General features: G+C 35.5%; 1 protein-coding gene across 1 annotated transcript in view; it reads right to left on the reverse strand.

Annotated features, from left to right (window-relative positions):
* The window catches only part of LOC117119131, a 46,204-nt gene extending 33,807 nt beyond the window's left edge, over positions 1–12,397 (reverse strand). The window contains exon 1 of the mRNA XM_033263951.1: positions 12,188–12,397. The gene's annotated coding sequence lies outside the window, so the exon portion shown is untranslated. The remainder of the gene's footprint in view (positions 1–12,187) is intronic.
* Between the last annotated feature and the right edge of the window lie 1,385 nt (positions 12,398–13,782).

Consider the following 13,782-nt stretch of genomic DNA (forward strand, 5'->3'; position numbering starts at 1 on the left):
GAGCTGCGCGCTACACATAATTACCGTCTTGTGTTCTTGCGTGATCATGAAAATTTAATTATCCCAACCAGGTTAGAGAAAATGTTATTCTAGAGTAGAAAATTAATAGAATGTGTTGAGAATGATGTTGCTTCCTTTAGATTTGTTTACAGTTATTTAGAGAGTGCGTTTATTCGAGGAAAAATAAACGGCTCAGGGTATTTATTGAAGGGAGGCGATTATTCAAAATGAGACTCTAGAAGTGGAGTGTATTCGATCGAGGAGGGCCTGTGTTCAAAGCATGCGTTTACTGTATTCGAATAAATGCTGTATATAAATTGTTAACCATTAAAGAAGAGGAATTTGCGTATGTGTATAAATACTAGTGTTTGCTCAGTCATCTAATGAGACACGTAAACCTACTTCTGTGGGCCTACATTATTATAATTATTATTGAGTTCAAATTGAACTTTCGTGCCCTTTATGGGTGAACTTCACCACTTTTATGGTGTTATTACCAGATCACTACTTCCACTTTTCTTCAACGACACGCGTTATGTTATTTCACTTCCTTTTTCCTAACTCACTTAATCTTTAAAATTACAAAACTAAAATGCGCTTTCGATGAAATATAAAAAAAAAAATGCAGGAACATTAAATAAAACACCAACTATTAGCCTATGTTATTTAGGTGAACTACTGATCATTTAAGCTCACTGATTTAAGTACCACTCTCACCTATGATCTATATTAAACCTATACCCTATTTAATTTGCATCACTGTATTTGTGAAGAGGGGAGGGAGACAAAGGGCAGAGTCTTTAACCTTTTATTATTCGCTCTCGACAATAACACGCATTTTAGTCTTTATATTTTTTATATAAATATATAATTGTTTTTCAAAAATGTATTTTCATACCAATGACCTAATTATTAAAGGTTTAGTGTTTGGTGAGAAGAAAAAACAAAACAAAACCAAGCACAGGTTTCGGAAGCAAGGCTCAGGAGTAAGCCCCTTGTGTGTCGATCGAAATCTTATCGCGGAAGGCTTCTTGGGTCACGCTTGCTCTACATATTATCCAAACTATTTTTGTCGAGTAATAATCTGGATAAGTTAAAGTTTCTATCGGAAGGAAAACAAACACGTTTTCGCGAGCCACCTGGGATTATTTCACCTGCAGTTAGGTCAGTGGGTGATTTCATTAACATTCTTTTGTGAAGATGGACACTCTGCATAATCGATTGCGCGCCAAATTTTCTTTACCAAGTACACCATCTAAAGCTTGTTTCTCACTGTAAGCAATTTAGAAGCGCGCGACTACGCGTGTATCAACGCATTAACACTGCTCTAGTGTGAACCTAAATATAATGATATTACGCTTTTTATAGTAAACTCTGTAAAAATTTATTCTGTCCATAAAATACGACCCTATTTCATTTAAAGGGAACCACTTTAATTAATCCGTTTTGTTCTGGATAAAATGAAAGAGTTGTAACTTAGTCTGCGCAATTAATTTCTAAGAAGTGTTAAATTTAGACAAAAATTGCTATGTCAATGGTCATAGTAACTCAAGCGATTCTCAAAGGCGGCCTACTTGGCGTATGAGAGAAGACAGTAGGCTCAGAGTTTTCTCTTGAGCAGGGAAACGTGTTGTTACATCTGTGAGAAAAAATATCCAGATGAAATTGTTGTGTTCTTCATAATTTCCTGTCCTCAATATTTTCATTTTTTTAAATGTATTGAGGAAGTTGCTCATTTATAAAAAAGTAATTTTTCATTTAAAGCACATTAATGTACCATTTTGCTTGGCCAAAATTCATAGAACATTTTAGTCTATGCAGCATTTGCTGATTAATCTCAATAGACTTGTACTTAAAATTTTATTTTATGTTTTGTTTGTTTGTTAATTTTATTAAATAATTAATTAATTAATATTACCATAAGGATGTAAATTTATGAAAACTTAATTATATGATAAATATTGATATTGTACAGACACACGAAATATGATAAATTAAATACGATAATAAATACAGTACGATGGAATTGTTAAAAATAAATATAGGCCTATAATAACCATTGTGTAATATGAATCCACAACTGTAATTGGACCATAACACGTAGTGACAAAACAATTATCATATGGGATTGTTTTCAACAAACTAGGATTGAGTCACTAGTGATATTTTTTATCCGCATTAAGTTGTTTACAATAACGACTTAATGAATGGTTATATTCTGTGGAAATTAGTCAGTTGTACAAACTAAATAAACTCGCCGCGATCGCCAGAAACTGACATGTTTTGAATCGTGTGAGAGGAAAGCCATCGAGTTTAGGCTCTTCTACCTGAGCGAGCCGTATTGTACCAGTTACGAATTATGACGTCATGATATGTTTTTAAAGAATGAATAAGCGAGCTGTAAGCATCATGGTAATTGTTTTATACGGACTAAAAGTGTCTTTTTGTTTTTATTTCAAACTTCCCAACTGACCTAACGAAACTAAAAACATTTGTTCAGCTTATCGTTATTAGTAGGCCTACTATGGTTTGGTTTGTTAATACTGTGCCATCGAAAGTATATCGTAATTTATCGAGACACACAATCATGAAATATTATATGTCTATAATCACTTAAAATTAAATTGGGAATAGAGAAACACCTCCACAATTGATAAACAGCAATAAGTAATAGCATAAATACAAATGTGTATAAGAGACAGATATAGGCCTATATATAAATTATAAAAAAAATATATAAATTAGGCAGGCCAAAATATATAAATTATATTTATTCAATTTGCTGCAATTTATTTGAAATAGATGCTTACGAACGTATGACTTGAGGAAAGCCTATGGCCGAAACGCATTTTCCACTTAAACTGTAAAGGTCACCTCCATGCTATTTATCATCCTACAAATCAACATTAATATATTAAATGCATTATGTAAACAGTTGTGCCTAATTATCTGGATTATAACAATTATACCTAACAGTATATAGTTTCATTTTACAGGTAAGTAGTAGTACTGCAATTGCTAAACATTCTAAATTGCTATTATGGGCAGTTCTATACAAAGCATCCCGCCCTAGAATATAATTAAATTTATTTTGTCCCCTTTATGGTTTAATTACCAAAAGGATGTCTGTTCGAACATACATAATGTTAGAACTTTAGAAACGAATGAGAAATTTTGGAAAATTCAATTCACTCTGCTAAGAAGTTTACGCTATACTGTACGTATCTGCTTGATTATAATGTTGTTTTATTAATTTATCGCAAATAGCATAGTGGGATGTATGAAATTAAAACATCCGCTCATTAATGCTGATGAAGTCGGGCACGTGACGTTGTATCATGTTGTGACTCTTATTTCTAGTTTTGCTGAGAAGAGGGAGGAGCTACACCCATTAAGTTATAATGTCACCCATTGTCTAAATCTGTGTTGTTAAGTACCTCATCATATTTCTACATTTTATCAAAATATATACAGGTGTTATCATAATGTGACGTCATCAACATCTTTCGGTAGGCAATCTTCATCCGCCTAAGGCTGAAAAATATTCTGTGCTTTCCATATTAAGACTGAATACAGTGCGTTCTCGGTTTTAGTGGATTGATACCAGGTATATTACAAACTCTAAAGGTAGTGGTTCGACACTCACTAATGCAAAATTGTTCAGGAGTGACAGTGGCAGATTTACAGGGGGAATAAGAGGCGTACGCCCCCTCTATTTAGTGTTAACATTTTTTTTGTAAAGCCTATCAGAAAATTACCATGCTATAGATATAGTCAATCAAATACTAACTCAGAATGAATGCATAAATGAAGGTGTTATAGGTTTCAAGAGGATTCGCCAATTGCATCATCATCCCTCTCAGGAGCTCTTCGAGACCCTCATTTCACACATTCACGCCCCACTTTCTTACCGGGCTGGAAACGCCCCTGAGTGATTCAAACACATTGAGTGTGTACGGTGCACTAAAAATGTGAGATTCGAAGAAAGATATACACTTTTAAAGGCAAAAACAGCTGGGGTTTAACTATGAAAACGGCTTAGGTCTATTATGTGATAATCCCTTGGATAGTGACTGTGGGAAAATGCATAGTAAATAGATTGATAATTAAAACCCACACGATGTATTAATATACAATTGTGCAGGCCTAACATATTTAGAACGTACGGGTAATGTTGGAATGAAGCTAAATGCCAGATTACAAATCAATCCAGAACATGGATTATCAGTGTAGGCCAAGTATGGTGGTACGGTCAACCTAAGTTTAGAACTGACGAACGACTGTTATAAAATGCTTTCTCTTCATATCCAACACGAAAAAAAACACAAAAAAAACAGCAGAATCATTGGTTTCTATTAAATTCATGTCATCTTATAATGTCACTTATTTCTAATACAATCGTCACTTTTTCGAGTGCAGTACTTCAGCAGATAACAGAAACTAATTCGATAGGCCTATTTTATTTGAAATTTGAGGGACAACCAATTAGCTCCCCCATGGTCAATTCAATTTTATAGCGCGGCTTAAAAATAGCGCGTCTAGTTGCAATTCCCCCCGCGCCGTGTAGATCGATAGATCACTACGTGATGTTCTTTATCGTGTGATTGCAAGTGCACTTGTGTTTGAGAAGATACTTGTCCGTCCTTGGGTACGACCCCACCACATACGACACCACATATACACGGACAGGACGAGAGAACTTTATTTTAATGTCTTGACAACTTAGCTATTTTTTTCTCTTTCAGCGCAAATTTATGATATCGCCAAATCACTGTTCGTTCACACTAAATCACATGGACGAGCGCGTTCAAACAAACGCGTGTAACACTACTTATGCGTCAGTCACAGTGTGAACCACTTAAAATTAGACGCGTCAAACGCACTGCTTGCTAGTTCTCGAGTAGCAGAGAGACCAAAACAAAGCTCTTTTTCACAAGAGGGAAATATAGTGGAATAGCCACGTACTGCGCCAAGCCAAATGCGTTTGTGTCTGATACATGCTGCTAGTAAAGTGTGAACCAAAGTTTACAGATACGAGTCGACCCTTTACTGCCATGTTTAACTTGCTTGAAAATTGACAGTAACGGGGATGTCAATTTTGGGTCATGGACGTCAATTCCACTGGGTTATGGAAAACCTAAGCCCAGATTATTATTTTTTGTTTGTAGTTACTAGCCTACTTATGATGAACCGGAGAGGGAATCCTAATGCACGATGGATAGTCAGTACACCACATTATGGACCTCTCCGTATTGTCAATCAAACTTAACTTGTCCCACAAAACAAACGTGTTGTCTTGTCCCACAAACACATGTGTCTATGTACGTTTACGCTGTCGTTTTGTCAAGGCGGTGGAGCGTAGTGGAACCAACCTTAATTATTATAACTTGGCCTATTAGACCTATAGGCAACGTTACGTCGAGGCGCGCTCAGTGGATCGTTCCCGCGAAGACTGCCACCGACATTCTGGAGATTATTTGAATAAAATTGAAAAACATGAATTGAAAATGCATTTTTAGCATATTAACTAGAGCTGGGTATGGTTTCAAACTTAACAGAATTCAAGACAGGCCTATTAAAACGGAGTTATATTCATGTTGGTACATTTGTAATTTGCTAATTGTTCTTGTACATAATCACTACTTAATTAACCAGTACATTCATTATTTCCGTACCAAGATTTTATTCAGAAGTGAATTGTTTTGGTCTGGGTTGATAATTTGACCGTTTCATATGATATATTCAATGCTTTTATTTAACTTTTGGATGGGTATTTTGCAGATATTATAAGTGACACTTGTATGTCTAACTTGTGGCTTAACCGCTGTCTCAAGACAGCACATTTTAAAAAAATAAAATGTCGAAACTTTGAACATACATGAAACTTGTTAACGTTGTTTATGAGTTAGACAAATAGTAAATGATGATGTTGTCTTTTCGACCCGCCGACTGCGTTTGCGATCGTGTCTTATGTCACTAAAATATGCTTAATATCAATTAATATTAAATATAAACTCCTAGGCCCACGCACATCAACGCGTGTATCGGAAATGCAATACTCATCCCGACACTCCCATGCATGAAAACCTGGACACGTCATGCTTATCCTATAGGTGCTGTCTCGTGTTAATGTTCAATATCGTTAAGATCATGGGCGTAATTGGTTTCGGTCAATGCGTTTCATTACACGGATCGTGATCAATTTAGTCTTTTGATTCCCAATGTGTAACGCGTTGCTACAAAAATATCATTTATTGCCTTATAAGGATTAGATTCGTGGAATTTATAGTTTTTTAGGCTAAGAATAATTCCACCTTGTAGCGTTTCTCACCCAACTTTAGAATTAACCTTTTGGAAATATGTCTTTCTTTACATACCTTTCTCCATTTGAAATTGCTTTCCCTAGAAATATATAGCATCACCATTCTCAAAATTCAATTGATTACGTAAAATATCTGATGAAAACCATTATTATTGATTGCCAACATAAATTTGATAAGTGCAGGTAGCCCAGGGCGCATCCTGTATGTTCACGTGATTGTATGTATCCTGATGTCATCAACCTATGATTGGCGCGTGAGTACTAAAGTCAGACTCCGGAGGAAACCATTTTTTAGTATGTTGTACAACTGATTTTTTTTTAAGAGACAAAAAAGAAGTTTGTCAGGAAACTCGGGAACGGCTAAATGAGATAAAAACCGTAGAATATTAAAAAAACTGGAGGAAAGGGCGTAACCACCCTTTTCCAACTTTCCCACAGTTTAAAAAAAAAAAACAATTGTACAACATTGTACACATTTTTTTTTCGGAGCCTGACTTTAAGTAAACATTCCATAAACAAATACTTACTTAATAAAAAGCAATTTAAATATTTAATTAATTAATTAATTAATTTTGGTAAATACAGACTGGTAACATCTTTAAAAATCACTAGCTTATTATGAACCTCAAAATAGGCTAACATTCAAGAACTGTAATGAAAAAAAAGGCATGTGTTTTTTAGTGATATGTTCATTACAAATTAATTTCTAGAGGAGGGGAAACACATAACAGCCCCTTATCATTGTAAACATCAATTATGACAAACTACTTAAGGCCTAAGCAAACAGAATACTGTTGAACGCAAGCCTTTTACGACCTTAATTTTCGTGATCGTTTTGTTACATTGAAAATCGCGAAATTAAGGGCACGCGAAAATTAAGGGTTCTATACTAAAATCCAGGAACTCGCACTTATTTGACATAAGTAAGTCGATCAAGTTTTAACATTACATGGTATGATGAGATAACTAATCGCGATTAAGCAAAAGATTCGGGGGTAACACACCACATAATCTTAAATTAAGCGTACTTAATATTTTTAATCATCCCCTGCTCCACCCTGCCTGTCCAAGTTGCGTCCTATAATCACGCACGGACTTAATAGAAACGATGTTAGAACGAGTACCGCTAAGCCCACGGTTTAGACAAGAATGCCGTTGGGAGAGACGATGGCCCCGCCCGGGCCTAACGATACTTAAGGATCGCCCTAGTTCCCCACCACACATGACTCGAGATGAGTCAGATAGTGTGTATGCCAAACCGGATGGATGTCGCAGGATTCTACCCAAGGGAAGCTGATGGTTAAGAAATAACGCATTGTAGTCGGTGCCCCACGGCGAATATTTAATTGTATTATGTCTAAGTATGTCAAACTGAATATGAGCAATACAGTGTATGTTTAACACACAACTGTGGTCTTTTCTATTGGTGCATTCATAACTGGAATAAAAGTTTCTCTGTTGTCTAAGTCTGGGACTCTTTACTCATCGGGTCACGTGGTACATCCAGCAACCATGTTAAACTATTTTTTTAATCTTTATAATATATAGGCCTAATTAGATTATATAATATTATAAGATTATGTTAACGCATAGGCCTAAAGCATTTTTTTCAAAAGGCTTACTCATTTTAGTGAGTGGAGACTTTTAACCAAGTTACCACTCATGTCTAAATATTCGTTGCAACATTTTACTGTTCAACATTTTACGTATCCGAGTATTCATTACCATAGTATTATATAATATATATATATATATATATATATATATATATATATACAGTATATATATATATCCAACTAATAGAACGGAAACACACAGACCTGATAATATAACTGTTAAACTAATATTATTGTTATCATAATTTCTAATCAAAGTTGTTGAGTGAGGCAATACCAGCTGCATTTGAACGGTGGTTTCACTTGGGTAAATTTACTGACAATTTGACATTCTCAAACTTCCTGCTAAACTGGCTGTGTTATAGAAACTTACAGAATTATATTAAACGCATTTAAGTATAAAGGTAAAATAAAACAATTCATTGTGTCCTAAATGAGTTTTCTTTAAAAATTGAGAAGCCGCAGTAAGTCTGAGAGTGCCATTTCCGGCCATCTGGAGGTGACATAATCGTACATGTTCTTACTTCTACCCCAACCATGGTTGGGCTGAGGTGGTATGGTCCCTCCATCTGTCAAAAAGTCCCTCCCTGGGCCCCCTCTATTTGAAATTCCTGGATCCGCCACTGGAATAGGGTTAGGAATACGCACGTGTCCCACAGTACAGATACACGTTTGTGTTGTCGTTTTTTTGGGACTTTCACAGCATTATTTATGGGACGGGGCTGAGCATAACGATCCAACCCGCTGCTGTCCTGGTCAATCCCCTGCTTTTTTTTTTAAACGTATAGGCCTACTGCGTTTTTAACGTGCTCATCATGTTTTACAAAGAAAACGTCTCTTCAATAAGTTGTGTATAGAGATTTATATGGAGATTGGAGATTGAGATAGGCTCTCTTCACAGGCGTCTACGAATGGATCTTGTGGAGCAGGAAGTCATGTTGCCTCTATCAAGTACCTCCTGATTAATACATGGACGGGAAATTCTGTCCGTTTGCTGTTCTACTCGAAAGTGCTCTAATTGTTATTCTTGCTTTAAGTTGTTATTTTGCTTCGACAATCTATACGTATGTCAATAGCTATCATACCGTAAAACCTCGCATAGAAGCCTTGGGTTCCTTTGTTTTTTTTTTTGTTTTTTTTTTGCAAACTTCCGATGGGCTTCTTTTCGAGGCTACTTTTGCAAAGTAAAGAAGGGGTCTTCTTTTTAAAATGAATGCTCTAAATGTTTCGGCATTACTACTATAAAACAATAATAGGGCCACTGTAACATCGTGGTGTACCGTTATTGACCGGCAATAAATCACCTAAAGCTACTGTATAATCCAAGCGTGTTTTTAATTCATTTTGTTTCTATGAAATTTATTATCAACTGTACTATCTCGAAAAAAAAAACCAAAAAAAACCCCCACGCTAACTTAAAAAAAAGCCCATAATTAGACCAATTCCTAACTTTTGAAATGATTGAGCCTAATAGAATTGGAGGATGATCACCGCATCGAACAAACCATTAATATTGATGCTTAATGGAAATCCGTTACGGTATAATAGAATTGGGGGTTGAATTTACCTTTGTATATTTTTTTTTCCCAGTTTATATATAAACGTCTATATGCGTGTATCTAGAAATGGACAACAATAAATAGGCCTATTGAAGCAAAAAAAAAATTGTTTTATCTTATCGTGATTTTTTTTTTGTCAAAAAGGGGCATTAGTCGCGAGCGAAACTGCAACTGAGTTTTTAACAAATTTTCTGAGCGTGTTAAACTTGTGTCATCGATTATGATATGATATTTCGCAGATCAGTATAACAACGCAATAAACGTCTGGTAGTCAAAAGCTTAAATATTCCAGTTACTCACTTCCCATGAGTCAGCAAATCAATGCTTGTTCCCCATTCGACAATCAGTACCAGAATTATTGGACAATTAGTACCAAAATTATGAATTCTGAGATATTCACGGCATGTGAACGCTTCAGTCATAATCGAGAAAATTAAATATAAAAAACCAAAAAAAAAAAAATAAATAAATAAATAAAAATACATCTGTAATAACTGATATTAAAAAGTTTAGTTTATTTATATGGAGATTTATCTTTTTCCCCCATGAACTATATTAAATTACAATTATGTTTCGCTATCAGTCATTTGGGATTTTCGCCATTCTGTTTTGTGTAAAGACGCCGTTCTGCATGTGTTGACTCTGGAGTTAAGCAGTGATATATACCAAATATAAATTACTCAGCCTATGGGCATTGAAGCTAATGTCATCACAAATATTACGTTATTAATTATTGCAACGTGATTGTAGCATTGTATATGTTATAGCTAATCAAAAACATATACAATAATGATAATAATAAGCATAATGAATAGGAATAATAAATAATAGGGAGATTTCGCAACCTTACGGAAACGATGACGTATACGAAATCTTCATATGGTCATTCATTATGGTCATTCGTGCCTAAAACATAATAAAAATACTTACATCCGAGCTGAATGATCGTTGATTCATTTTAAAAGTCACGGATCGCCTATTTCGTGACATATATGCTACTTAATGGAATGGTTTGAATAAACCTTATTTGTTATCGTTTTCTCGTAAGCTTACGAAACCGCCATAATAATACAGTATGACGACTACGATAACGACGATTTATAACATTAATATTAATATTAAAGATAATGATAACAATAATAATGATAACGACGATAATGATAATCAAGAACACCTCTAATTAAAGACCACTTTTCTGTGGTCCCAAATTAACAAACTTCCTTTATATTTATTATTCTAAGTAGAGATCAAAGATGGACACCCCCCCCCCCCCGTGCCAAAAGTGGTCTTTAAGTGGAGTGAGACCTGTAATAATAACCCAATCGGTACATTTTTAGAGAAAAATAGTAATAATAAAGGTATACGACTTGATAATCACAATGACTTGATTGTGGGTGATTAAACTTCACTTTTATAAATGGGAGTGGAGTAGCTTTGTGGTTGCGCTTCTCTTTCAATCCCAGAATCCTGGGTTCAATTCCTGTCACGGTAACAGGATTTTTTTTCTGGCGACCAAAACAACTACATTACGTAAGCCTCGTACTATTTTATGTAGAGCAACTTGTGTTCATGTTTATTATGTGAATGGATTGCCACTTAGTAAAGTGATTAAGTTCGCTTTTGTCATATCCTTGTCCCTGAGCCTAAAAATAAATAAATAAATCATGATTATCATTATTATAATGATTATTATTCTTTAAATAGCGAGCTTAATTCTATAATATTCAAATTCGAAAAAACGGAGGATAGGCCTACGACAATCCGGGGTCGCAATTCTGAAATCTTAACAATTTAGTCAAATACCGGAACCGTTAATTGCGCGTTTTTTTGCAGTTGAACAAGGCGACAGCGTCCCCTCGTGTCCCTCCGTGCTACTGGAATTACTAATGATGATAATGAAGGAGATAGCGATTAATTAATTACAGCTATTACACACATCAGCTGCCCCTTCTGTACAGCCTTTATCTAACACGTTATCAACGTTTTAATATACGATTCATGTAGATTATTCATCATCGTTTCTGTCATCTTAAGCACGTTAGTAAGACGCAACAAACGGAAGCTGACTTCTTGAAGTATGTTCGTTCGTCATCTAATATTTCATTATTCAATATAGCTGCATAGATATAAATTGATAAACACTTTATAAATACTGTAATGTGAAGTGCTTTATGGCCTTTTGAGACGTGGAGAAGCACTATGTAGGCCTATAGTACCAACAATTATTATTATTATTATTATTATTATTATTATTATTATTATTATTATTATTGTTATTATTGATTACTATTATCGTCATCAAAATCATCATTGACCCTAAGAAATTCTCTCTAGTTCAGGTATATAGGCCTACTTCAAATCGCGTGGTGTCATAATGTGTAATTAACATTAGTTGGTTTCGCATTCATATACAGTACGGCTACATCTTCTGTTAATTATTCTTACTGCCAAATAGTATAAAACCTATACATAGGCCTATCCTGTGTATAGTAAGCATGTGCATGCACATGTATTATTGCGAATGTATAGAGTGCTGTATGTGTAAGAATGCAAATATTGGAGGTGTGTGAAGAAGCGGTGAACGTATTGGTATAGTTCCTATACAGGACTTATACACAGTTCTCCCTGTGCATATGTATGTCAGTTTATTTAATATAATGATTAAATTGAAATTATTGATCTTCTCTTACCTTCTTTCAATCTTGTTCTACAAAAGACAGTCGTTAGATCCCCACCACAAAGGCTTACAGAGAAAGATTTGCACACGTGCTGAAACGATGTAAAAACGCTAGTTATCCGCGAAGTGAAAAATTATACAGACGATGCTTTCACAATTCCAACATATTGTATTACTGCTCAATCTCATTCCAGCCAATTTCGGAGAGTTGCGTTGTCACGGCTACGCAGCACGCCGCCAAATGATTCGCTCGGCTGTTCTAGTGTTACGAAAGGACGACCGCAACACACTCTGTACTGAAAGAATACAACTTACAAAGAGGCTTGTTCCCGGGGGAGAGTTGTAGGTTATTCATACGGATTCGTTGACTTGATGATGTTCGCCTCCGGGCTTGGCATAAACAAGGTGCTTACAAAACGTTGTGGTAGTGTTTACCCTCGTCGGATTCTCCACGGAATTGGAGTGTTAAATATTGAATAGGTTGTTTTGGGTACAACTTTTCCGTTAGTTATTTACCAACGCCAAAGGTGTTGAGTTGTACACAGAAATGTTGTCAATTATTTTAAATTGTGAGAATATCGACACCTGTACAGCTATCACCGACATTAATTCAAAAGAAATCGTCACAAAAAGTTCTCAAAAACAACAAATATACCTGGAAGGGTTTTCATGGTTTCATGTTTGAAGTTAAGAAGCTAATTTGGAGAAGGAAACGTGTAGTTGAATTAGGGCCTACATGATTGTGTACAAATTACAAACCAGCGAAAGAGATATATTACACTATTTAATATACATTTTACCTTCCAATTCGAGACCACCTTTGGTATACCTGAACATTTGGGGTGATCTCGGGGTTCGGTCTCTGATTAGAGGGTTAGCTTTATGTTAAAAATTTGACGATTGTTATTTGGTTTTTAGAAGAAAAGTGGTCTCGAATTGGAGCAGTGGCGTATATAGGGGTGCGTGGTGGGGGGGGGGACACGGCCCTCAAAATATTACTCGCGCCCTCCCTGTCACCCCCAAAAATCAATTGCAAGTAGTTAAAAGCACCTAAAATTACCTTACTTTGAGAGTTAGCGCTCCTCAACTGATCATCGTGCCCCGCCCCCCCCCCACTTGACCTTCGCCTCTCCCTCACCCCATCTGCACCCCATTTCAAGACTTCAGACACGCCACTGAATTGGAGGTCACTGTTTAACCTTTAACAATTGACCGTTATACGATTCATTTGAAATACAGGCTATAAATTTGATTGATTTAATTTTACCTGTTAATGGATTATTCTGGTTCTCTGTACTACCAAGTGAACTAGATACTCTACACATGACGTCAATAATTTTATTTTTTTGAAAATCTGATAAGGAATCTGGTGACCAATTATATTGGCCTATTTCCGACATTCTATGTCTTTAGAGGTTCGACTTCTCTATAGAGAGGCGCTCAGTCCCTGACTGGCGCGTCATTATCAAATCGTTTCGTATCATGGTTCAAAAATGAAACTTTACTTTTCATACACTCAGAAAATAATACAGTCGCATAATATAAAAGCATACAAAAAACCCATAAATTGATAGTTGAATTAATAATGAGACCTACAGTTTCCTCTGA

The sequence above is a fragment of the Anneissia japonica genome, unplaced genomic scaffold, assembly GCF_011630105.1.
Source record: "Anneissia japonica isolate Jap-2015-1 unplaced genomic scaffold, ASM1163010v1 scaffold7370_len818893_cov191, whole genome shotgun sequence".
Classification (NCBI taxonomy): Eukaryota; Metazoa; Echinodermata; class Crinoidea; order Comatulida; family Comatulidae; genus Anneissia; species Anneissia japonica.